Here is a 25,626-nt window from a genome sequence, read left to right as displayed (position 1 = left end):
TTTGATTATGACATTTAACCTGCAAATGGATAACGGAGTCAGGGACTAAAAGGATTGTTCACTATAAACAAATTATAAATGTTTGCACAACAATTGATAGTGTTGTATTTTGTCTCTTTTGTCAAGTTTGAATTTTTTAATATATTTTTTAATATAGTTGACTCTTTTTTTAAATTATAGCTGACTCTTGAACAATTTGAGGGTTAGGGGCACTGACCCTCTCCCCATGCAGTTGAAAATCTGTCTTTAACGTTGACCTCCCCAAAACTTCACTAATGGCCTACTGTTGACCAGAAACCTTATATATAACATAAACCATCGATTAACACATATTTGTGTGTTATAGGTATTGCATGCTGTATTCTTACACTAAACTAGAGAAAACAAATGTTACTAAGAAAATCATTAAATATGAGAAAATACATTTATAGTATGCACTGTAAAAAATCTGCATATAAGTGAATCTGTACAATTCAAACTGGTGTTGTTTAAGGATCAGTTGTACTTCTGACTCTCTATTATGCCCCATGGTACACAGATATTAATAGAGCTCTAAGTTTTTTTTTTTTTTCAAATATGGACCAAAGAGATACTATGTCATGGTTTTTTTAAAGTTCAAATTCCAGTTATTTTAACACATACAGAAGAAATAAAACCTTATCACAGAAGAAAACCGTGTCTAAAACAAAACTTTTAATACAAAAGATTTCATATAGAATAACTTCTCTCCCCTGCCCCAACCCCTTATTGGAAGGCATTTCACCAAACATATTCTCCTTCACTATTTGTTATACAAAGTAGGGAATAGAAAAGTCAGGTATTTCTTACATAAAACATTTAAAAAAATGTTTAATGTTTCTTATTATTTATTTTTGACACAGAGACAGCATGAGCAGGGGAGGAGCAGAGAGAGAGGGAGACACAGAATCCAAAGCAAGCTCCAGACTCTGAGCTGTCAGCACAGAGCCCAACATGGGGCTCGAACCCGCAAACTGTGGGATCATGACCTGAGCCAAAGTTGGATGCTTAACCAACTGAGCCACCCAGGAGCCCCTATATAAAACGATTTTAAATAATATATTGAGGCACCCCAAAGCAAAAAATCCAAAAAAAGATCCAATAGCTCAATGTGAAACTTAAGATTTTACTAATTATAGTAATGTTATTCATATAAATATCATCTGTTGAACTACTAAATGAGGATTTCTAAAATCCATGGATATGCCCACCAGCACAAATATTTTCTGAAAGAATAATATACAGATATAATTTATTGGACTGTTTCCATTATGAAAATAAATAATATGTAACATTTCTAGTAATCACACACACACACACACACACATATATATACACACACATATACATACAAAAACACATATAATCCTATAATACTTTTTTAAAATAAAAATGCTTTTTATATTTAGAACCTGTAAAAAATATGATGCCACTTTATGTGTATAAGCCACTATAAATTTTTCTTCTAATTTCCAGTGTGGATATTAAGAGATTTTTTTTATCAAATTCACAAGGATTGCCTTTTATAATACATAATTTCTAGTACCCAAATTTTAATTTAAAACTTTTTTCTCTACAATATCAGGAATCCCATATATTATTTGACATTTGCATATAGTAAATTTATACATAATGTTTTAAATATGCTTCTTAAATGGATCCTTTTGGAGGATTTCTGGCCCAAGATGGAGACACAGGCACTTCCTGAACTCACCTTCTACCACAGAAACATCAAATCTACAGTGACATAAAGAGCAAGTATCCCTAAAAGAAATCCAGAAACTAGCTGAATGATTCCAACACATTGACTGAGCTAACAAGAAAAAACTGACATCATCCATGTCAAAATGGGTGCTGTAATCCCATAAAATAACTACTATCAAAAAGAAATTAAGAAAACATTCCTATTTACAGTTGCATAACAAATAATGAAATTCTTAGGAATAAATGTCAATAAGGAGGTAAAATATGTCTATACTGAAAATTGTAAGACATTGATGAAAGAAACCAAAGAAGACATAAATAAATGGAAATATGTTCTGTGCTCAGTGATTGGAAGAATGAATATTGTTAAAGGATCTATCCTATCCACAGTGAGCTACAGGTTCAGTGCAATTCCTATGAAAATTCCAGTGACATTGAATAGTATGGTACTAACAAAAAAACAGACCTATAGATCAATGGAACAGAATGGAAAGCCCCCAAGTAAACCCATACAAATATGGTCAATTGATTTACAACAAAGAAGACGAGAATATATAATAGGCTGAGGATAGTTTCTTCAATAAATGGTGTAGGGGCGCCTGGGTGGCGCAGTCGGTTAAGCGTCCGACTTCAGCCAGATCACGATCTCGCGGTCTGCGAGTTCGAGCCCTGCGTCGGGCTCTGGGCTGATGGCTCGGAGCCTGGAGCCTATTTCCGATTCTGTGTCTCCCTCTCTCTCTGCCCCTCCCCCGTTCATGCTCTGTCTCTCTCTGTCCCAAAAATAAATAAAAAACATTGAAAAAAAATTAAAAAAAAATGGTGTTGTGAAAATTGGATAGCTACATGCAGAAGAACGACACTGAATCCCTAACTTATACCTTGCACAAAAAAATAAAATGGATTAAAGACTAAATTTAAGATCTAAACCATACAAATTCTAGAAGAAAACAGAGGGTAAGCTCCTTGACATGGGTGTTGACAATAATTTTTGGGGGGGGTTTGACATCAAAAGGCAAGGCAATAAAGATAAATAAGCAAAACCCCTCTTCACAGCAAAGGAAACCATCATTAAAATGAAAATGCCACCTAAAGAATGGGAGAAAATATTTGCTAATCACATATCTGATAAGGGGTTAATATCCAAAATATATAAACAACTCATGCAACTCAGTAGCTAAAAAATCCACTTAAAACATGGGCAAAGGAACTGAATGGACATTTTCCCAAAGAAAACATACAAATGGCCAACATATACTTGAAAAGATGCTCAACATCACTAATCATTAGGGAAATGAATATCAAAATCACAATGAGATATCACCTCATGCTTGTTAGAATGAGTGTAATCAAAATACGAGAGATAACTAGAGTTTGGGAGAATGTGTAGAAAATGAAACCTTATTCACTGTTTGTAAGAATGTAAATTGGTGCAGTCACTATGGAAAATAGAGGCTTCTCAAAAAATTAAAAATAGAAGTATTCTACCCAGCAATCCACTCCTGGATATATAACCAAGGGAAATGAAAACAGGGTAACAAAAAGATATAATGCCTTCCTATGTTCATCACAATGTTATTCACAATAGACAAGATGTGGAAACAACCTAGGTGTCCAACATTGGGTGAAGATGTGGTATGTATGTATACATATACGTAGCCACAAAAAATGGAATATTAGTCATGAAAGAAGAAAATCCTTAAATTTTCTATAACATGGATGAAACTTGAAGGCATTGTGCTAAGTAAAATAATTGAGAGAGAAAGATAAATATTGCATGATATTGCTTATACACGGAATCTTTTATAAAGATTAAAAACATAAAGTAGAAAAATAGCTACCAGTGAGTGGCTATTGGATGGCGAACGTAGGAAAAGGTAAGTAGAATGGTACAAACTTTCAGGAATAAGATCAAAAAGGTTTGAGGATCTAACATATAACAGGTTATAGTTGATAACAATGTATCATATAATTGAAATTTTGCTAAGACAGTTCTCACCATATGAGACCATTTAATTTCTCTCTTAGCAAATATATAAATACTTGCTAATATTTGAATATATATGCAAATATGTATGTGACTGTGTGATGTGATAGATGTGTTAATTACCTAGATGGGAGAAATCCTTTACAAAGTATGTATATCAAAACACCACATTGGGGCGCCTGGGTGGCGCAGTCGGTTAAGCGTCCGACTTCAGCCAGGTCACGATCTCGCGGTCCGGGAGTTCGAGCCCCGTGTCAGGCTCTGGGCTGATGGCTCAGAGCCTGGAGCTTGTTTCCGATTCTGTGTCTCCCTCTCTCTCTGCCCCTCCCCCGTTCATGCTGTGTCTCTCTCTGTCCCAAAAATAAATAAATATTGAAAAAAAATTAAAAAAAACCACCACAATGCACATATAAATATCTTACGATTTTATCAATTGTATCTCAATAAAAAATTAAAAAACATTGTTTAGTAGCTCAGAAAAACAAAAACCCAAATAGATTACATGTGCTGGTGTGCATGTGACCAGTGAGAGTATTTTTAAATAATAAAATGTATTTCTTATAGAAAATATTCCAATAAAACCTTATGTGGTGAATATACTAATTTATATGATTATTTACCAATATTTCAAAATTATAATGTTAGTATTTATATCTCAGGCTATGAGTGAAAATCTTTACAAAATAAAATATAGTTACTGGGGCACCTGGGTGGCTCAGTCGGTTAAGCTTCTGGCTTCGCCTCAGGTCGTGATCTCGCATTTTGTGTGTTAGGGCTCTGAATTGGGCTCTGTGCTGACAGCTCGGAGCCTGGAGCCTGCTTTGGATTCTTTGTCTCCCTCTCTCTGTGCTCCTCCCCACCTCGTGCTATATGTCTGTCTCCCTCAAAAAATAAACATTAAAAAATGTATGTAATTACCATATAATGGTAACTAAAATTAATGAATTTTAATTTCATTATTAATAACTAAGATCTAAATGAAGTTTTTAATATCCATACCCATATATAGGTATTTCCTAGTAATTATGTCAAATAACTTTAATTTATGAATTCAGTATACTCTCAGTCAAAATAATAATAAAATTTCTTAGGTATTAAAATAATCTTTTTAAGTACATATTGAAAGCAACAAAGGTACAAAAATATCTCCTCCAAACTGAGAAAGGCTATAATGTAAGAGAAATTGACCTAGCAAAATAATATATTAATAACAGAAAAAGACATGGTGTAAGAATAAACAATAGGTAATTTAAACAGAAAAAATATGTAGAATTTTGAGTTTAGTTTTGACAAAGATACAATTTATTATAATGAGGTAGGCTGCACATTTGAAATAAATAATGTTAGACTTTCTTAATTTTCACCTTTATATATAAATCCAGAAAGAATAGGTATCTTCAAGGCACATGTACATAGACTATAATATACACATACATAGAGCCTATTTTTCTGGTGAACTTGTGAGTATATAGTCTTACAAGGTCAATGCTGTGGTCACATAACATAAGCTAAGCAACTCCCATTTGCATCAAGTCACCTAGAATTGTTGAGCTGGAATATTTGTTCTGGTATTTCCCCAAATTGTCATCATGTATGAGAGGCAACAATTTAGCATTTTCCTTCTCTCAGCACCTCAAAGAAACTCAAACTTGTCCTTTTCCTTTGTGTTCCCAAGTAGTCTTGCCCTGATAGGGATTGTCTATACTAGTGCAAATTTCATAAGTTTTTCCTTTTTTTAATGTTTTTATTTAGTTTTGAGAGAGAGAGAGAGAGAGAGAGAGAGAGAGAGAGGGAGAGAGAGAGAGAGAGAATATGAATGGGGGAGTGGCAGAGAGAGAGACACACACACAGAATCCAAAGCAAGCTCCAGGCTCTGAGCTGTCAGCACAGAGCCTGATGCGGGCTCCAACTCAGGAGCTGTGAGATTATGATCTGAGCTGAAGTCAGACACTTAACTGACTGAGCCATCCAGGTGCCCCGATTTCTTAAGTTTTTTTTTTTTAAAGTTTTTTTGTACTATAGTGTTAGGTATAAATTTGATTCATCAGCTAAAGTAACATGTCTCTGGAGTTTACTTACTAAATTTCAGTATCCTTAAGGGTTTTGTGTTATGATCAAAGCAAAAAAAAAAAATGCTGTATAAAAATACCAAACTTTGGCATAAAACTCCAATCATATACATCTTAACAAAGAGCATCTTATGCTAATTAACCCTGCAAAACTATGTACAGAGGAAACTGTTCAAATATTGCATTTGAAAATAATTGCTTATGTTATTAGAACTAATGGTGTATTTAAATGTATTATGAAAAGCTAAATTATATTATACATCATTGAGATTATGTAGAAAATATAAACTTAGGTATAATCAAAGTGCTAAGAATTTTTATATGGCCTTGTATGAAAGGAGTTTGAATATTAATAAACACATGATTCCCCCTCCAAAAAAATAAAGCCTTCCTAAATCACTAATATATATTTAAGTAGAAAGTAGTGAGTTTTACACCTAAATAGATTTAAGAATCAACTAGCAAGGGTGTTGTATGTAAGTGGTAAGCGATGAATCACTGAAGCCTACTCCTGAAACCAATATTGCACCAATGTTTAGTTAAATAGCTAAAATTTAAATTAAAAAATAATCAACTAGTGACATTGTTAAAAATGCAGAACCTCACATCTCACTTCCACTGACCATGATCTTCTAGGATTAAGAGTCCAATAATTTACTTTTGTTTTTTAATCAAACATCTCAATAGAAAAGAAAGTGATATAGAGCCCTTTATTAAAAAAAAATAAATCCCAAACTAATCCATATTAATTGTAAAACAGTTGCAGAACGAGCATTAAAATATTCTATATGTGAATATATTTGTGTGTGTGTGTATATATATATACACATATATATGTGTATATATATATACATATACATACATATATATATATACATATATATATGTATATATATATAAAATAAACATTCCTACCCATAATTTCATGGAAAAAACATTCAAAATATAAACGGTGTTGTTACCCTCAGTTAGAACATTTCAGTGAGACAATCATAATTTACTTCTTATGTGAATTGATTTACTTGACACTTTTTGTTTACCTTCAACAGCAAATCTTTCTCTTTTTTTATTCCAATGTAATTGACACACAGGTTATATTAGTTTTTAGGTGTACAATATAGTGAGTTAACAATTCGTTATGTTATTAGTGCTCACCATAAATGTACACTTTATCCCTTTCACCTACTTCAACAACCACCCTATCCACCTCTTAGTAAATTGGTAACCATCAGTTCTCTATATTTAAGAGTTTGTATTTTTGTTTCTTTTTTTCTTTGTTTCTTAAATACCACATGAGTTAAATCATAAGGTATTTGTCTTATGAAATGACTGACTCATTTTACTTAAATGATACACTCTAGCTCCATTCTCATCCTTGCAAATGTGAAGAATTCATTCTTTTGCATGGCTAAGTAACATTCCATTTATGCACGTATGAACACTCATGCAGGTATATATGTATATATACATCTTCTTTATCCATGCTTCATTGATGGACATTTGGTTACTTTCATATTTTGCTATTGTAAATTATGCTGCAATAAAATAGGTATGCATCTATCTTTTCAAATTAGTTTTTTCTTATTCTTTGGGTAAATTCCCAGTAGTGTGATTACTGGATTGCAGGCTAGTTCTATTTTTAATTTTTTGATGAATCTCCATACTCTTTTCCACAGTGACTGCAGCAGTTTGCATTCCCACCTATAGTGTACAAGGATTCCTTTTTCTCACATCCTGTGCCAACACTTGCTGTTGCTTATGTTTTTCATTTTAGCCATTCTGACAGGTGTGAGGTGATATCTCATGGTTTTTTATTTGCATTTTCCTGATGATGAGTGATACTGATAGTGAAAATCTTTTCATGTGTTTGTTGGCCATCTCTGTTTTCTTTGCACAAATACCTGTTCATGACCTCTGCCCATTTTTTTAAATTGGCTTATATATTTTTTGGTGTTGAGTGGTAGAAATTATATATATTTGAGACATATACATATATATGTATATATACACACAATGTATGTGTGTATATATACACACATATACATGTGTATATATATACACATGTGTATATATACACATATACATACATACATACATACATGCATATATATACACACACACATACACACACACACACAACTAAACACCAAAAATATATAATCCAATTTATATACATATGTGTGTGTATGCGTGTGTGTGTGTATATATATATATATATATATATATATATATATATATACAAAACATAAAATATTGGATTCTAATCCCTTGTTGGATTTATTATTTGCAAACATCTTTTCCCATTCAGTAGGTTGTTTTGTTGATGTTTTTCTTTGCTGTTGCCAAAGCAGTTTATTTTGATGTAGTCCCAATAGTTTATTTTTGCTTTTGTTTCTATTGCCTTAAGAAACATCTTAAAAAGTGTTGTAACTGCCAGTGTCAGAGAAATTACTGCCTATGTTTTCACCTAGGATTTTTATGGTTTCAAGTTTCAAATTTAGGTCTCTAATCCATTTTGAGTTTATTTTTGTGTATGGTGTGAGAAAATGGTCCAATTTTCCCAAAACTATTTGTTGAAGGGACTGTCTTTCCAGTGCATATTCTTGCCCCCTTGTGAAAGATTAATTAACCATAAAATCATAAGTTTATTGGGGACTCTCTATGTGTCTGTTTTTGTGCCAGTGCCACACTATTTTGATTACTACAGTTATATAATATGTCTTGAACTCTGGGATTGTGTTATTTCCAGTTTTGTTGTTCTTTTTCAAGATTGCTTTGGATATTTGAGGTCTTTTGTTCTATACAAACTAAGAATTATTTGTTCTAATTCTGTGAAAAACGCTTTTCATTTTGATAGGGATTGCATTAAATCTGTAGATGGTTTGGGTACTATGGATATTTTAATAATTGTTTTTCTCCCAATTCATGAGCATAGAGTATCTTTCCATTTGTTTCTGTCATCTTCAATTTCTTTTATCAGTTTTACAGTTTGCAGAGTATAGTTCTCTCAACTTTTGGTTAAGTTTATTCCTAAGGTGTTTTATTATTTTTAATGCAATTTTAAAAGGGACTGTTTTGTTAATTTTGCTTTATGCCACTTCATTTTTGGTGTATAGAAATGTAGCAATTTTCTGTATACTGATTTTGTATCCTGCAAACTTATTGAATTCATTTATAAGTTATAGAAGTTTTTTGGTGGAATCTTTAGGGTTTTCTATGTATAGTATCATAACATCTGCAAACAGTGAAAGTTTTATTTCTTCCTTAGCGATTTAAACACATTTTTTTTTCTTGTCTGATTGCTATGACTAGGGCTTCCAGTACTATGTTGATTAAAGAGGTGAGAGTGGACAACCTTGTCTTTTTCCTGATCTTAGGGGAAAAGCTCTCAGTTGTTTTTTTGCCATTGATTATGATGTCTGCTATGGGTTTTTCATATATGGCCTTTATTATGTTGAGGTATATTTCCTCTGAACCTACTTTGTTGGGGGGTCTTATCATGAATGGATGTTGTACTTGGTCAAATGTTTTTCTGTATCTATTCAAATGATCAGATAGTTTTTATCCTTTCCCTTACTGATATTATGTATCATGTTGATTCATTTGTGGTTATTGAACCACCTTTGCATCCCAGGAATAAAACCTGTTTATCATGTTGAATTAATTTTTAATTTATGTTTGGATTCGGTATGTTAATATTTTGTTGAGGACTCCTGCAATTATGGTCATCAGAGGTATTGGCCTATGTTTTTGTTTTTGTTTCTTGTTTGTTTTGTTTTTTGGTAGTGTCTTTATCTGAGTATGGTATAAGCATAATTATTTCTGGCCTCATAGAATAAATTTGGAAACTGCCCTTCCTCTTTTACTTTTTGGAATAGTTTGAAAAGAATGGGTGCTAACCATTCTTTAAATGTTTGCTGGAATTCACTTGTGAAGCTTTCTAGTCCTGGACTTTTGTTTGTTGGGAATTTTTTATTGCTGACTCAATTTTATTGCTAGTATTTTTTTTTTCAAATTTTCTGTTTCCTTAATCATTTGGATGGTTATATGATTCTAAGAATTTATCCTTTTGTTTTTCTATGTTGTCAAAATTGTTGACATTTTTTTCATAATATTCTCATAATTCTTTGTATTTCTGTGGTAATGTTTATTATTTCTCCATTTTTATTTTTGATTGTGTTTTATTGAGTATTCTCTCTCTTCCTCTCTGTTTTTCCTTTGATTAGTCTGGCAAAGATTTACAATTTGTTGAATTTGTCAAAGAACCAGCTCCTAGTTTCATTGATGTGTTCTATTGTTTTCTGTCTCTATTTTGTTTATTTTTGCTATAATCTTTATCATTTCCTTCTTTCTATTCGTTTTGTTTTGTTTTGTTTGTCATAGCTCTTCTTTTCCTAGCTTCTGTAGGTGTAAGGTTAAGTTGTTTGAGACTTTTTGCTTCTTGATGTAGGCCTGTATTGCTACATATTTCCCCTTAGAATAGGTTTTGCTACATCCCAAAGATTTTGGACCAGTTTTTTTTTTTTTTTTTCATTTTCATTTACCATGTATTTTTTTCCTCTGATTTCTTGGCTGACCCATTCATTCTTATTTAACCTCTGATTATTTGTGTTCTTTCCAGATTTTTTTCTTATGGTTGATTTTCAGTTTCATAGCATTGTGGTTAATAAAGATGCATGGTATGACTTCAGTCTTTTTACTTTGTTGAGATTTGTTTTGTGGCCTAACATATCAATTCTGGGGAAGTTTCATGTCCACTTGAAGGTGTATTCGCTGTTTTTGGAAGGAATGTTCTGAATATCTGTTCTTTCTATCTGGTCCATTGTGTTTACTTGTTGATTTTCTGCCTTGGATGATCTATCCATTAATGTAAGTAGGGCGTTAAAGTCACCTACTATTATTGTATTACTATCAATTACTTCCTTTATGTTTGTTAATAGCTGCTATATGTAGCAGGGTACTCCCATGTTAGGTGCACAAATATTTACAATTGTTATATATTCTTGTTGGATTGTTCCTTTTATAATTATGTCGTGTCTTACTTTGTCTCTTAAGACAGTCTTTGTCCAATATAAGTATTGTTACTCTGGCTTTCTTTTCACTGCCATTTGTATGATAAGTGTTTTTCAATCCCTTCACCTTTGATCTGCATGCTTCTTTAGGTCTGATGTGAGTATAGGCAGCATATAGATGGGTTTTGCTTTTTCATCCATTCTATTTCCTGTGTGTTTTGATTGTTTAGTCCATTTACATTCAAAGTATTCATTGATAGGTATCTTCTCTGTTCCTTTCTTCTTGTTACTCTTTCCTCTCATGGTTTGGGGCTTTCTTTAGTAAATACTTGGATTGGGTTTTTTTTGTTTTGTTTTGTTTTTTGTTTTACTTTTTCCATATCTATTACTGGTTTTTGATTGATGGTTACCATTAGGTTTATATATAACATCTTATGCAGATAACAATCTATATTAAGTTGATGATCATTGAAGTTTGAAACCATTCTAAAAATACTAAATTTTTACTTCCCTCTCTCCCATGTTTTAGGTATATAGTGTCTTACTTTACATCTTTTTATTTTGTGAATCCTTTGACAGATTTTTATAGATATACGTAAGTTTACTGCTTTTGTGTTTGCTACTTGTCTTACTTTTGCTTTTGGTATTTCCTTTCCACTCCAAGAATCCCTTTAACATTTCTTGTAAGTCTGATGTAGTGGTGATGAATTCCTTTGACTTGTATTTGTCTGGGAAACTCTTGATCTCTCCTTCTTTTCTGAATGATAGCCTTGATGGATAGAGTATTCTGTTTCACTTGTTTGACATTTTATGCAAGATACATATTTTATTTACTTTTTTCAAAATTCTGATTCATTATGTTTATTTTATTTTATATTTTTTCTTTCTCTTACTGAGATATCTTGGTTTTTAATGACATTTATATATTTACTTGTTTTCTTCATTCTCTGCAATATTTAAATTAGCTTCCAAATTGGCACAGACAATAAACACACCAGTGAAGTTTGTATATATACATATATATATATATATATATTTGCCTCAGACTATAACTGCCAAGGTTGTGTGTTCCAAAGTTGGAATCATTCTTTTGTCTGTACAGTTATGCTATTAATTTGAAATGCAATTACATTTAGTTGTTGCTGTTTTGTTTCAATTATAGTTTGCTTTCCCTATTTAGGTTATTTGTTAAATATGTAAAACATTTGCTTTTTTCAAAATTGAGAGCTATATAAAGAGGGAAAACCAGAAAAATCCCAGCTCTATCCTTTCTGCATCATCCCCCTCCAACCCTTGTAGGTATCTATTTTCATAAGCTTTAGGTTTATTCTTCTGGAATTTCTTTTGCAAAAAATAAGCAAATGTGTATATACATCCATATATTCCATCCTTTGTTATATAAAACGTAACACACTCTATATAATCTTCCACATTTTGCTTCTTTACAAAGTATCTTGGAAAAAATCCTTTCGTATCACAGAGATTTTTCACGTTCTTTTTTTTTTTTTTTTTTTTTTTTTTTTTTTTTTTTTTTTGATTCACAGTATTTCATTATGGGGACATGATTTGTTCAATAGGTCCCTTAATGGTGGATATTTGTTTCCAATCTTTTACTGTTACAAATAACGTTGCAATGAATAACTGTTTCATATGTTGTTTTGTATTAGTGAAAGCGAATCTTCTGGATGGATTCATAAAAGTGGGGTTGGTGGGTCAAGGGTAAATTTGTTAGATGCTGCCAACTCATATGCAAATGTGTTAGGTATTCCTTCCATTAGTTTTAAAGAATTTTTCATTCCCACCAGAAATGTACAAAATTGCCTATTTCTCTAGCCTTGACACACAATGTGTTGTCAATGTGATAGATGAGCAATGGTATCTGAATATATTTTTAATTTGTTATTGTGAGATTAAGGATTCTCCCCAATAATTAAAATCAGTCAGTCATTTGTTATCCAATTAGAAAATATTTTCAAGGATTATGATAATTTTTGTAATGGAAATAATGAAATGGGCAATCTACCTAGAAAGTGTGTATCAGTATAAAAATCCTACATATGTTTTGTTACTTTTACCCCCGATCTATTTTTTGTAGCTATCTTCCTGGGTATAAAATATCTATTTGTGTGCTCTTCTTAAATTTATCAGTTTAGATAAACGAACAGGCAAAACTCTTTTTATAAGGTAGGACAATTTCTGTACTATGAAATAGCAAGTGCCATATAAAATTCACAATGAATCCCAAGGGACCATGCATGATTTCACAGTCATCTAGGTTGCTGTAGTAAGGTCTAAGACTTAGTTTGCATTCTTTCAGTAAGGATTCCATAATCCTAAGGGTCTCTAATGGAAGGAAAAATCATATGAAATAACATGTTTCACATTACTGCCATCATTTTTAAATAAATTGTGCTGAAAGTTTTATTAGCAGTCATTGTGATCTCAACAATGAGGTAACAAATGGCCATACATTAGGTATCACTGTTGTATTACTTTGACTCAGCCAATGAGGGTGCATCCCAAAAATGGGACACACACAAGCAGGAAGCAGGCAAATTGATTGAATTTGTTCAGTTAATATTGCGTTTTAGTAATAAGGCTGGATAATCTAAATAAACGAACTTTCCATGACATTTTAATAATCCAGAAGGAAAATGGTACAAATGCATCTAAGGAAAAAGAAAAACCCGGTTTATTACTTCAAAATTAAAGGTTTGTGTAAATTATGAAAGCTTAAAAGTAGAAAATGGCTGAAAAAATTCTGTCTCCAGAGTTAATTATGACCAATGTAATCATGATTCTGCATGTCCTATTTAATTTAGTTACAGTAACCTTACAACACTGTTAGAATCTATAATTTTATAGTAAATATTTTGCTTTAAATTCAAATTTTAGCATTGTAAATTAGCTCAAGTGAAAGTTTCCAAAAGTAACTTTTTAATTTTTACCTATTTATTATCCATTCCCATAATTCAAATGTTTTAATTTGGTGGTAAAATAAAACTATCAGAGTCTTATAGGATATTTTTTAATGCTTATTTATTTATTTTGAGAAAAAGAGAGAGTGAGCAAGTGTGAGCTGGAGGGGCAGGTGCAGGAAGAGGGAGAGAGAGAGTTCTAAGCAGGCTCTGTGCTTCTAGCACAGAGTCTGACTAGGGGGGGTGGGGGCTCTTTCTTAGGAACCATGAGATCATGCATGACCTTAGCTGAAATCAAGAGTCAAACACTTAACTGGCTGAGCCACCCAGGTTCCCCCCAAACTATCAGAGACTTAACTATCCTTTCAAAACAAATTAAGCCTTGAACACCCTAAGGTTCATGACTTGATTTGGTGTGTTTCGTCTATGGTGACCTGGATGGAAATTCATTAAAACTGAACAATCCTTTGAGATTTTAGTGTATTTCATTTAAATTATAAGAGTAATGCGTTTGATTCAAGAAATCACTATGAAAAGTTGTAGAATAAATAGTCGAAATCTCTGATCTCCTACCCCTGACTCTCAATCAACTCAAATAAGGGCATGTTTTTGTTTTGTTTTGTTTTGTTTTATCTTTTTTGTAAATAGAAATGGCCTAAATTGTCATAATGTATTTTACTTTTTACACTTAATAATGCATATATTACACATACCAGTATATGTATTTTGGACATTGTTTCAACTTTGAAATTTTAACTTATTCTTTTTAAACTTGTATGTTTTATTTTATATATATTTTTTGTTTCTGTAGATATGTTTTACTGTTCTATTACTGATTTAAATTGTTTCAGATTTATTTTAGTTATACAAACTATATTGCAAAAAATATCTTTCTAAGTACTATTTATGGACATAGGCATATACATCATTAAGCTAAATTGTTACCAGTGGATTAGATGAGCCAATGATTTTGAGTACTATTGTTAAATTGCCCTTTGAAAATAATCACAGTTTCTACTGCCATTAACAATATAGGAGGTATTGTTTCCTTCTCTCCAAACCAAAATGTTTAAATCTAATTAGATTACCTCAGTTTAAATTGTCCTAGTTCCCAGTGTCATTATAAATCGCCATACTCAGATCTTTCATAACTCTATAAATATCAACTCAGCTTGATATAGTAGAAAGCAACTCCCAAGTAATAAGTGAGTTGTTAACCATTCATTATTTCTGGAACCTGGGGCTACAAAAGTGGTTACAGCAGAGAGAATTATAGCCTAGGAAATATAGATAGATAGGTCAATGTGAGTTTAAAGACAGTCATCAGTTGAATGTTTTTAAATAATATTCAACTGAAAATCTGATAGGAGAAATTAGAGCAATAATTGAGATGGTAACAGCAAGCCATTTAGCGTGTGCCAAAATTTAGAGGATATAAAAGTTTTCCATTTTCATATGCAGTTTTTCAAAATATAGCACTGTAAGATTTATCTCTTTCCTTATCAGACTACTCTCTTTTACATTTCTACATAGTCTTTATCAATTAAAAATATAGATTAGATAAATTATAGTGATATTGGTATAGATCTTCAATAAAATGTTTTGATAAGATTTGATTGCACTTAGCCTCCCATTTTAGGACCATCTTGTAAAAAAGCCTGACTTAATTCTGTGCCATGCAAAGAAGAGAGTTCTAGTCACTAACTGGAAGAGACATTCTCAGTGACCTTCTCACATATCCTTGGTCCTAACTGTATCCATGCACAGCAACCAAAAAACTTCCAATTTCAAATACTTGAAACCCACTGTCTGGTGATTTATCTGATCCTTCCATTGTACTTTCAATTAATATCCTCCAGGAGTGGGTCTCAAACAGTGACTGACAGTAGTTGGTTGATAAGTATTCCACTTCCCTCTGGTAAGATAGCTAAATGTTCATGCTCCCTCTCAAAGTTTCTAGTAAGATTGGGCTTCCCCAACCATGTGACTTTGTTGGCTTCCTTTTCTTCCCTCACTTGTGGACCCCAAAACGTTTGAATTCAATTTCTTTTCTCAGTGTCTGTTTCTGGGGGTCACTTAACTAAAGAGAGCAAATGACCAGGTATTATCATATATACATATGTACACCATATTTTTATATACTAAAGCCACAAAGAAACCTAATTCTTCTTTATAGTGGCTTCTTTAAGATTTTATCCCATCCTGCTGCCACTAAAAATATAACAAACTGCACTCTAACTTAAAAAATGTTTATATACATATATAGTTATTTTATATTAATTATAGTTATGTTAATGTATAATTTAAAATAATATGTACATACACATATATATGTGTGTACCTATATGCACAATGCAGTCTAACATAAACAGGACAATATGGTCACAATAACAAAAAAATAGGAAACCTCTCTGAGTAGGTGTGTAAAGTTAAAATATAGGTAGCTTTATCTAAAAGTCTATACCTCAACCTTTATTAGGCAATAAAATTAGTAGCCTTCCTTGTTGGATAGTTACATTTGTATCGCCTATAATGCAATATGTACTGAAGGAAGTAATTAAATTTGATAGAAATCTTGTCCATTTAGAACTGCCCTCAATCTTTCGCTATAGAGAAAAATCATTAAATTTAATTGAAACTATAGCTTCTAAACAGATATGTGGGATGCCTGTTTATGTTTAAAGAAGTACTAGAAGCAGAATATTTCATTAATATTTATAGAGTTAAACTATTATAAAAGCAAAATCTTTACATAAGGCCCTTTTAGAGTTTGAAATTCTGAGATAATTTCCACATTCTAAAATAATCTTAATGCCAATAAAGTTTAAAATCAGTATTCAAAATCGTGATCAATTGTAGTACAAAAAATATTATGGTAAATAAACTTTTGTTGAACTTCTTTAACCATCTCAATGAAAGTGAAGTCTTCACAAAACAAATAAAATGAGAGAATTTCAGTCAAATACTTAAACATCTTTTCTTTATGTTTCAAAATGCCATAGTAGGGTATAATGTTATTAACTATGAATTTCAGTGGGGCAAAAATAAACGTATATATTAATTGTTTTGTTTGATGGCTAAATAAAAATTGAATAATTTTATCTTTTACCATATTAAAGGTATACTTCAAATCTCCACTTTGGAGATTTGGTAAGTAGCATTTTACATAATTCATGATCATACCCTGATCATATCTACAAACTATTAACATTGTAATAGTTAATTATGAAAGTTAACTATTAACATTTCCTGAAAATAACATTTTCTGAACAGTAAAGGAAATGCTCATGCAATTTTACCCAAAGGCTTTATACAAAATTTATGTGCGTATTGCACTTTCGTTCTAGAACAAGAGCAACTAACTGGCTTGCTTAGGTGCTTGCACAATTTAAGGAGATTAGAGGAATGGACTCCAAATGACTGGGGCAAAAGCTCAAACACTGTCAGTGACTTCATTCTTTCATTTTTTGTTCATTGATTCAACACATTTTTTGTGGCTCTTTCCTGTTCCAGGGAATATGGTGAGACATTAGACATATAATGGCCTGCTGTTCTCTTTCTGTTTCTGTCTCCTCTAATTTTCATTCTTTCTTATCTCTTTCTACTCCTCTTTCATCCCCCTCCCATTTTTTCTTGTTTTCTTCTTTCTTGAATTCAATTATCCTTTTATTCTCTTGAGTAAAAAGTATGATAACTTACAGGGCTGAAGAAACTACAGATTTGGCCATTGGCGGGAGAATTTTTGTGAATTTTCATCCAGATAAAGTAACACAATATTTAAGAAAATAAGGTGTAGTTCACCTTGGATTGGGGCTTACCTCTAGGCAATCAATTCTAACTGGATGGTGATGTCATGTGTTGAGAGCTATTGAAGTTTGCATTGTAACAAATGATTTCTCTTGAAATAAATATTTAGGTGGTCAAAGTACTATATATAATAATGACTTGATAATAGTCAATGTAATTCTGGCCTGGGACTACTATGTGAATAGTAGTAGTATAAAGAAAAAAGAAAGTTAATATAGTATTCTTTTTCCAACTCATTCACTATATAGTAAGCACAGTATGGACCACAGAAAATTGTAGAAGGGATAGATTTGTGTATCTTAACATTTACATATTGACTCTTCTAAATGTCCACTGACCTTGTGTATGTACTTTGGCTGCATAGGTTCTTCACTGTGTCTACTACACAAAGGTGTGCTACTTAGTAATATAATGAATATACTGTCAACTAAGAAAACATACCTTCCTGTTATTTCAAATCCCTGTAATAGAAAAAGTGTGGAAAAATATTGTAGCACATTCCCAATTAGAATAAAAGAAAAGGCCAAGATACAATTAAAAGTATTTCCCCTCCAAGGGGCACGTGGGTGGCTCAGTCGGTTGAGCATCTGACTTGGGCTCAGGTCATGATCTTGCAGTTCCTGAGTTTGAGCCCCTCATCAGGCTCTGTGCTGATGGCTCAAAGCCTGGAGCCTGCTTCAGATTCTGTGTCTCCCTCTCTCTCCACCCCACCCATACAGGTGCTCTCTCTCTTTCTGCGTGTTTCAAAAATAAATAAACATAAAAAAAAAGTATTTCCCCTCCTACAAATAGTGAGTGCTTCAATATTAATCTAGAAATTTGGAATTGCTGGTAAAATCTTATTTTCATTTATTTTCTAGAATCAAATAACAAGATTTTGAAATAAACTTAATATTAAGTTTATTGTAATATTTCTGTTTGGAAATGTGTCTAAAATTCTGATTTACAAATTGTTTTAGAAATATTTTTGCATAGGGCACCTAGGTGGTTCAGTTAAGCATCCAACCCTTGATTTCTGCTCAGGTCAGAATCTCACAGTTCATGGGATCAAGCCCCGCATTGGGTCCCATGCTGACAGCATAGAGCCTGCTTGGGATTCTCCCCCTTCCCCCCCCCATCTCTCTCTCTCTCTCTCCCCCTCCCCCAATCATTCTCTCTTTCTCTCTCTCTCTCTCTCTCTCTCTCTCTCTCTCTCTCTCTCTCAAAATAAATGAGTAAACTTAAAAAAAAACTTTTTTGCATTCATTACTTCCTAGCTTAAATTAAATTGGTTGCTAAACTAGTGTTAAATGAAATGTTTTATAAAAAAATGGCAAGACATTGATTTTTACAAAAAATAACAATTCCACTGGTTAACAATTTCACTTTAGAAAAAAAATATGATTTTGTCACTACTGCATAAAAATATCTCTCTCTGAATTCCACCCTAAGTGTGGCATAGAGAACAGATTCCTAGGTTGTCTGGAGAGCTTAGGGAATATTGGCTCACTGATTTGAAGGGAATGGTGGCCCTCGTTACCAAATAAGCTTCTGTAACTGTGGTGTTTCCTTAGATAAATATATTCAATCATTGGTCATGCCACACTGGCACCGCTTTTAAGATGCATGCCATTGCCTTTGCTCTAAGACTCTCACAAGGAAGTATAGTAACGAAAAACTCACGCTAACCTTGGGAAAGGGCATTCCCAGGGATTAATGTTAACATATTTTACATATGTTAGAAACGATTACATTTATACAGAGAGTTTTCAATTCCTAGAAACTGTACTTTGACCCTTGGTGTTACAATTCAAAATGTAAAAGTTAAAAGAAAAAGACCCACTAAAATGAGTTATGCCTTTCTCTGAGCAATGGTAAAATTGAAACTTATTCTTGAGTATAACCAATAAATTCTGAAGACTACTACATTTACAAACATATAAGTTATTATTTATTGTAGCTGAATTGTGGTTGCAATAGATAAAGTTTTTCATATTTATGCTTAAATATTTATTGGATTTGCATTGTAAATGTTTGCACATTTGTTTGAAAAATCTAATCTTATTTTGTATCACAAAAACTCATTTTCTTCTGACTCATTTCCAGTGTTATTTTATTTATAGGAGAAGAATTTCAGAAAGTGTGTGGAAAGCATCACCTTGGGTCTACTTTGCAGATTCTGATCGACTAGGTTAAAGATGAGGTAAGTTCAAGCTTCTGAAAAGTCCAAATATTTATGGGGAATATTAATGCACAGTTGTTAGAACCTTACTTCTTTAAATTTCTATTTAAAATGGGACCAGTTTCTATTGTCATTATTTTTTTTAAATTTTATTAAATGTTTATTTCTTTTGAGAGAAAGAGCACCCTTGTGAGCAGTGGAGGGGCAGAAAGAAGGAGAGAGAGAATCCCAAGCAGGCTCAGTCGTGTAAGTGCAGAGCCTGATGCAGGGCTTGATCTCACGAACCATGAGATCATGATCTGAGCTGAAATCAAGAGTGGGATGCTTAACTGACTGAGCCAACCAGGCACTCTTTTGTTTTTGTTTTATGTGACACAAAGAATTTTATAATTCTTAACGATTATTAGAGATTTTTTTCTTTCAGGTTTATATATAGTCTCTATCTCACTAAAATTTAGAAATACCTGAAATTTCAAAGTGTAATATAATCTATCCAAATTAATTCCATTGAGTGAGCAATTGTCACAGGTGACATTAGAAATATGATTAAATATCTGACATTATAATGGCATTATCAGTAGTTGAGTTCCCACACAACTTCTTAAAAATCATGCAATTCCATGTTTTTAAAGACAATTTAAAATAAAAAGGAATAGGTGAAATCAGAAAGGCTAAAATTAACAACACAGGAAACAACAGGTGTTGGCAAAGATGCAGAGACAGGGCAACATTTACACTGTTGGTGTGAATGCAAACTGATGCAGCTACTCTGGAAAACTGTATGGAGGTTCCTCAAAAATGAAAAATAGAACCACCCTATGATCCATCAATTGCACTACTAGCTATTTACCCAAAGGATACTAAAATACTGATTTAAAGGGATACATGCACCCCAATGATTATGGCAGCATTATCAATAGCCAAATTGTGAAAAATTATGAAAAAAGCCCAAATGGATAAGGGAGAGGCGGTGTGTGTGTGTGTGTGTGTGTGTGTGTGTGTGTGTATAATACAATAAATATATATTATATATACATATATATAATATTAATCACAAAAAGAGAATGAAATCTTGCCATTTGCAAGGACATGTGTGGAGCTGGCAAGTCTCATGCTAAGCAAAATTAGAAAAAGACAAACACCATATGATTTCATTCATGTGGAATTTAACAAACAAAACAGATGAACATATGAAAAAAAGAGAGAAGCAAAGCAGGAAACAGACTCTTAACAAACTGAGAGCAACCAAATATAGAGAACAAACTGAGGGTTGTTGGAAGGGAGGTGGAAAGTGGGATGGGTTAAATAGGTGATGGGTATTAAGGAAGGCACTTGTGGTGATGAATGCTGAGTGTTGTATGTAAGTGATGAGTCACCAAATACTACACCTGAAACCAATATTACACTGTATGTTAACCAACTTGAATTTAAATAAAATCTTGAAAGAAAAAAAAGATTCAGTAACCCCAAGTTATTTAAAAAAAATTTTTTTTCAACGTTTATTTATTTTTGGGACAGAGAGAGACAGAGCATGAACGGGGGAGGGGCAGAGAGAGAGGGAGACACAGAATCGGAAACAGGCTCCAGGCTCCGAGCCATCAGCCCAGAGCCTGATGCGGGGCTCGAACTCACAGACCGCAAGATAGTGACCTGGCTGAAGTCGGACGCTTAACCGACTGCACCACCCAGGCGCCCCCCAAGTTATTTTTAAAAGTAGTGGAAATATATGACAAGCTCCACAAAAAAGTATGCAGGCTATTCTAAATAAAATGTAAAAATTGAGTAACATAACTAAGAATACCAAATTCTGACAGCTTAGTATTTATCTCTTGATTTTAATAATAATCTGGTAGTATAAAATTTATTGACACAGTTTTTCCTATAAGAAGTTAAAACAAGACAAATGGCCATACCTATGAATGTTAAAAAGTCATTTGCTAATCTTTAGTAAGTGTCCTCCTTCAAAAGGTAAGATAGGAATATAAGGAATATTTTATAAAAGCCACTTTAAAAATAAAAATAAAATGTCCTTTCAAAAGAAAAACACAGTAAAGTTACTTTAATAAACTTAGGTAATAGAGAGTAATTCTTACCGTTAAAATTATTATTTATGATTGACAAAGTTATAATTTCATGTAATGAAGTAATGTACATGGAGAGAAGTATCATTTCAGTTTCCATAGTAAGTTTTGTATATGCCAGAAAGCTAAAATATTGTAAAGATAAATTTTAAAGTATAAATCAACGTTTGAGATAAATTTGTATAATTTGTATTCTCTATTGAGAATATTGACAATATCTCTATAGAGATATATTCTGTATTGAGTTAAATGTGCAAAAATCAATAGCTAGTGTTTCTCCATAGCAACAAATACATTGAAATAAAATGGGGAAAATGCTCTTTCAACATATAAAATGCCCAGATATAAGATGCAAACACCTATTATACTGTATTGGGGAATAGAAAACAAGATGTGAAAATAAAAGGAAAAATACCATATTCTTTGTTTAGGAAGATTTAATTTCATATATTATTGTTTCTCTGCATATCAATATTTAAATATCAGTAATTACAACCCATATCCCAATATTTTATTTTTTAGTTGTGCAGAATAACTTTGAAGTTTATCAGAATAACAAAAGGTTTGAAAAAGTCAAGGAAATTATAATCAAGATGAACAAGTGAAGAGACAGCCTCTGTGATGTAGCAAAAATAGTTTTGGCATAATAGTAGATTAGTTAGCTAATCCAGAAATAGATCCAAGTATACATGTGAGATGTTAATATATGATGAGACCAATTGTGGAGATTTCTTAGTTAAGAGATAGATACACTTAATTATAGGACGCTTTTTGTATGTTTGGAAATTAGTGTATGCCATTTATAAAAATCAAAGCAGCAGTAATAGAGTTGGAAAAATATGTTTGTAATGCATATACCAAGTAGCTTTTACAAATTTATAAGCGATAAAAATATAAAATATCCAATAGGAGATAGGAAAAATATATGAATAGGAAATTTATAGAATCATAAAAAAATGCTGATAACATGGTAATTTGCTCAGGTGCAATAGTAATCAGGAAAAATCAACTTAGAGAAAAATTAGATAGCTTTTATGATTATGGAAAAACAAACCATCTATGTAATTTCTATGTGTATATGTAAAGGAAAAGTTGGAAACCTATATACTGCAATTTAAATATGATTGACTCAGGGATTATGATTAGTAGGGAATATGATTAGTAGAGATTAAAGGAGTCAGGGTTTTATGTGAGATAATTACCATTCTTTTATATGTTTTGTACTATAATAATTCAACAGATGTTTATTGGGGCACCTGGGTGGCTCAGTCTGTTAAGCATCTGGCTCTTGATTTCAGCTCAGGTCATGATCAAGGTTCATGAGATGGAGCCCTGATGGGAATCTGCTCCAACAACGGGGAGCCTGTTTGGATTCTCTCTCTGTTCCTCCCCTGCTGGTGCACACATACACTCTCTGTCTCTCCCCCTCTCTTTCTGCCCCTCCCCCGCTGGTGCCCACATGCACTGTCTCTACCCCTACCCCACTGGTATGCACATGCATTCTCTCAAGATAAATAAGTATTTTAAAAAAACAGATGTTTATTAATTCCTGTTTTAAGCTGGGTGCTCTTCTAGTTGCTAGGAGTAGAGCAGTGAAAATAAAAAGATATAAAAATCACTCCATCTTGTAATGAATATGACAAGATAATATGATTTTCAGTATTCCTGAATATTCTCCATTTATAATCTAGAACATGGAGGGAAGATTAAGCATATTTTATGATGAAAATTAAATAAATAGGGACACCTGGATGGATCAGTCAGTTGATCGTCCAACTTCAGTTCAGGTCATGATCTCAGGGTTCCTGAGTTCCAGCCCTGCGTAGGGCTCTGTGCTGACAGCTCAGAGCCTGGAGTCTGCTCCAGATTCTGTGTCTCCCTCTCTCTCTGCCCCTCCCTCGCTCATGCTCTGTCTCTTTCTCTCTCTCTCTCTCTCTCTCTCTCTCTCTCTCTCTCTCAAAAAGTAAATAAATATAAAAATAAGTAAATAAATTATTTTTAAAAATAAATAAAATATCTGTCAATGTAAAATGTATTAATTCCTTTCCCCTTCATACTACAATGTTGGGTCTATGCTAAAAACTTGTGAAAGCAACCAGTTTTCATTGCTTCTCACTATTGACCATGGCTTATATTTTCCTATCGTGTTATAAGCTCCACAAAAGAGTTTTACTTGTTATGCAAATCCAATGCAGAGTTCTGCAACTAACTCTGCTTCTTGATTCCTCTTAGTTGTGGTTGCACATTTAGTTGTAGTTGCACATTGACAGTTGAAAACAAGGCTGATAGCTTGACAGAAAGTGTTTTGTATTTGTTTCTCTTTATTATCTTAAGGAGATAAAAAGCCAGTAAGGATTTTCTTTGCTTTTGGTATTCAAAACTGAAATAAATGAAAAGACATTGCATTTATATATTTTAATATACATAGTGTAAATTGTCTTCATAAAAAAGACTTTTAAAGAAAAAGATGATAGGAAGAACTATAATTAAAAATCTACATTAACAACAGTTGTTTTTTAAGAGTATAAAAAGATATATTCACAAATAAAAATGCATGCTGATACTCTTTAATAATTGATAAAAGAATATATATTTTACAATATTGCATAACACAAAGCAAGCACTAGTGTGGTATTGAACTATTTTAGGTGTTTCTTTTACATAGGAGTTTCCATGTCATATGCTCTCATGCATTTTACTTATTACAATTTATACACTATATGTGTCATATGTTAAATGTAATTGTGGTCTCAATGGTTGATCTTTATACTTCATGAAGGAAAAATTCTTTTTTGTGTTTTGGCCAATATTATATCCCTAGTGGCCCATAGTGTCTTATTGGAGAACATTGCCTTCCTACGCCTGCCTTGAAAGAATGATATAACCTTGAGAGATAAAAGATTTGGGACAGGAACTTGTTTTCACTTGGTTTCTCATTTTACCATACCTAATTCAAAGCCTGAACACTTAAGAGAGCTTTGCAGGGGAAGAGATTTTCAGTGAATCTGTTATTAAAACAAGGTATTTCAGAAGAGATTTACTCATGGTGTCTTTATTATATTTGGAAACTTCTTTCTGTTGAAGAAAGCAAGTTTCTTTTAAATGTTAGATTTTGTTTCTAATTCAAAATATATTCACATCAGTAGATAATTAATGAAGGGTAATATATTAATAATACAAATTTAATTATGGTAATTGACTGTCACTGTCTTTTCTTGCTTTCTAAATAATGTCACAAGAAAAAAAATATTTCTAACGTTCAGTCAATTAATCTATTTATGTGGCTTGCCAAGATTCATTGTAGGTTTGGAGATTAAATTAGTCTTGAATTAGCAATACAAATTTGATATAGATGTTGTATGTACCCTAGTGAAAGGAACTATAAAAAGGTACTTTATAAATTTTAATGCTAACAAAAATTTGCAAATTTTAGCTTAGTTATATTAATGTGCTTAAAGTCAATCAGAGAATGACTTTGTATTCATGTCTTATCATACATTGAAAATCCATTTTTAATAAGAAAAACTGGGAAAGGTGTGTAGGTCATGGATAAAACTCAGTGATGGCAACAGGTGACTGGAAAATTAACATAAGACCATGTACCTCAGTTGTGAAGGTTAACATTTTTCAAGTTAAGCATTCCACTCTTATATAATTACTATACATTAATAGATATATAACTTGTCTTTCACAACAATGAATCCTTCTTCTTCAGCGTTTCAAACATTTACGTCTTTAATACAAGTCTGGAATTTCACTCAGAGACACAAAAATATATGCACGCTATAAAATAACTTTTCACATCTTTGCTTTTATTTTTCTCACATTTTTGCCATTTATATACGCTGTATGGTCTATAAAAGCAGAGTTAT

The 25,626-nt window shown here is 32.3% G+C and overlaps 1 long non-coding RNA gene across 1 annotated transcript in view; it reads left to right on the top strand.

Moving 5' to 3' along the window:
* The window catches only part of LOC109500819, a 142,851-nt gene that overhangs the window by 53,575 nt on the left and 63,650 nt on the right, over nucleotides 1–25,626 (top strand). The window contains exon 3 of the long non-coding RNA XR_006599556.1: nucleotides 19,615–19,694. This is a non-coding gene — a long non-coding RNA (uncharacterized LOC109500819). The remainder of the gene's footprint in view (nucleotides 1–19,614; nucleotides 19,695–25,626) is intronic.

This window comes from Felis catus, chromosome B3 (assembly GCF_018350175.1).
Source record: "Felis catus isolate Fca126 chromosome B3, F.catus_Fca126_mat1.0, whole genome shotgun sequence".
Classification (NCBI taxonomy): domain Eukaryota; kingdom Metazoa; phylum Chordata; class Mammalia; order Carnivora; family Felidae; genus Felis; species Felis catus.
Note: the sequence above shows the minus strand (reverse complement) of the source record. Positions and strands in the feature narration are given on the sequence as shown.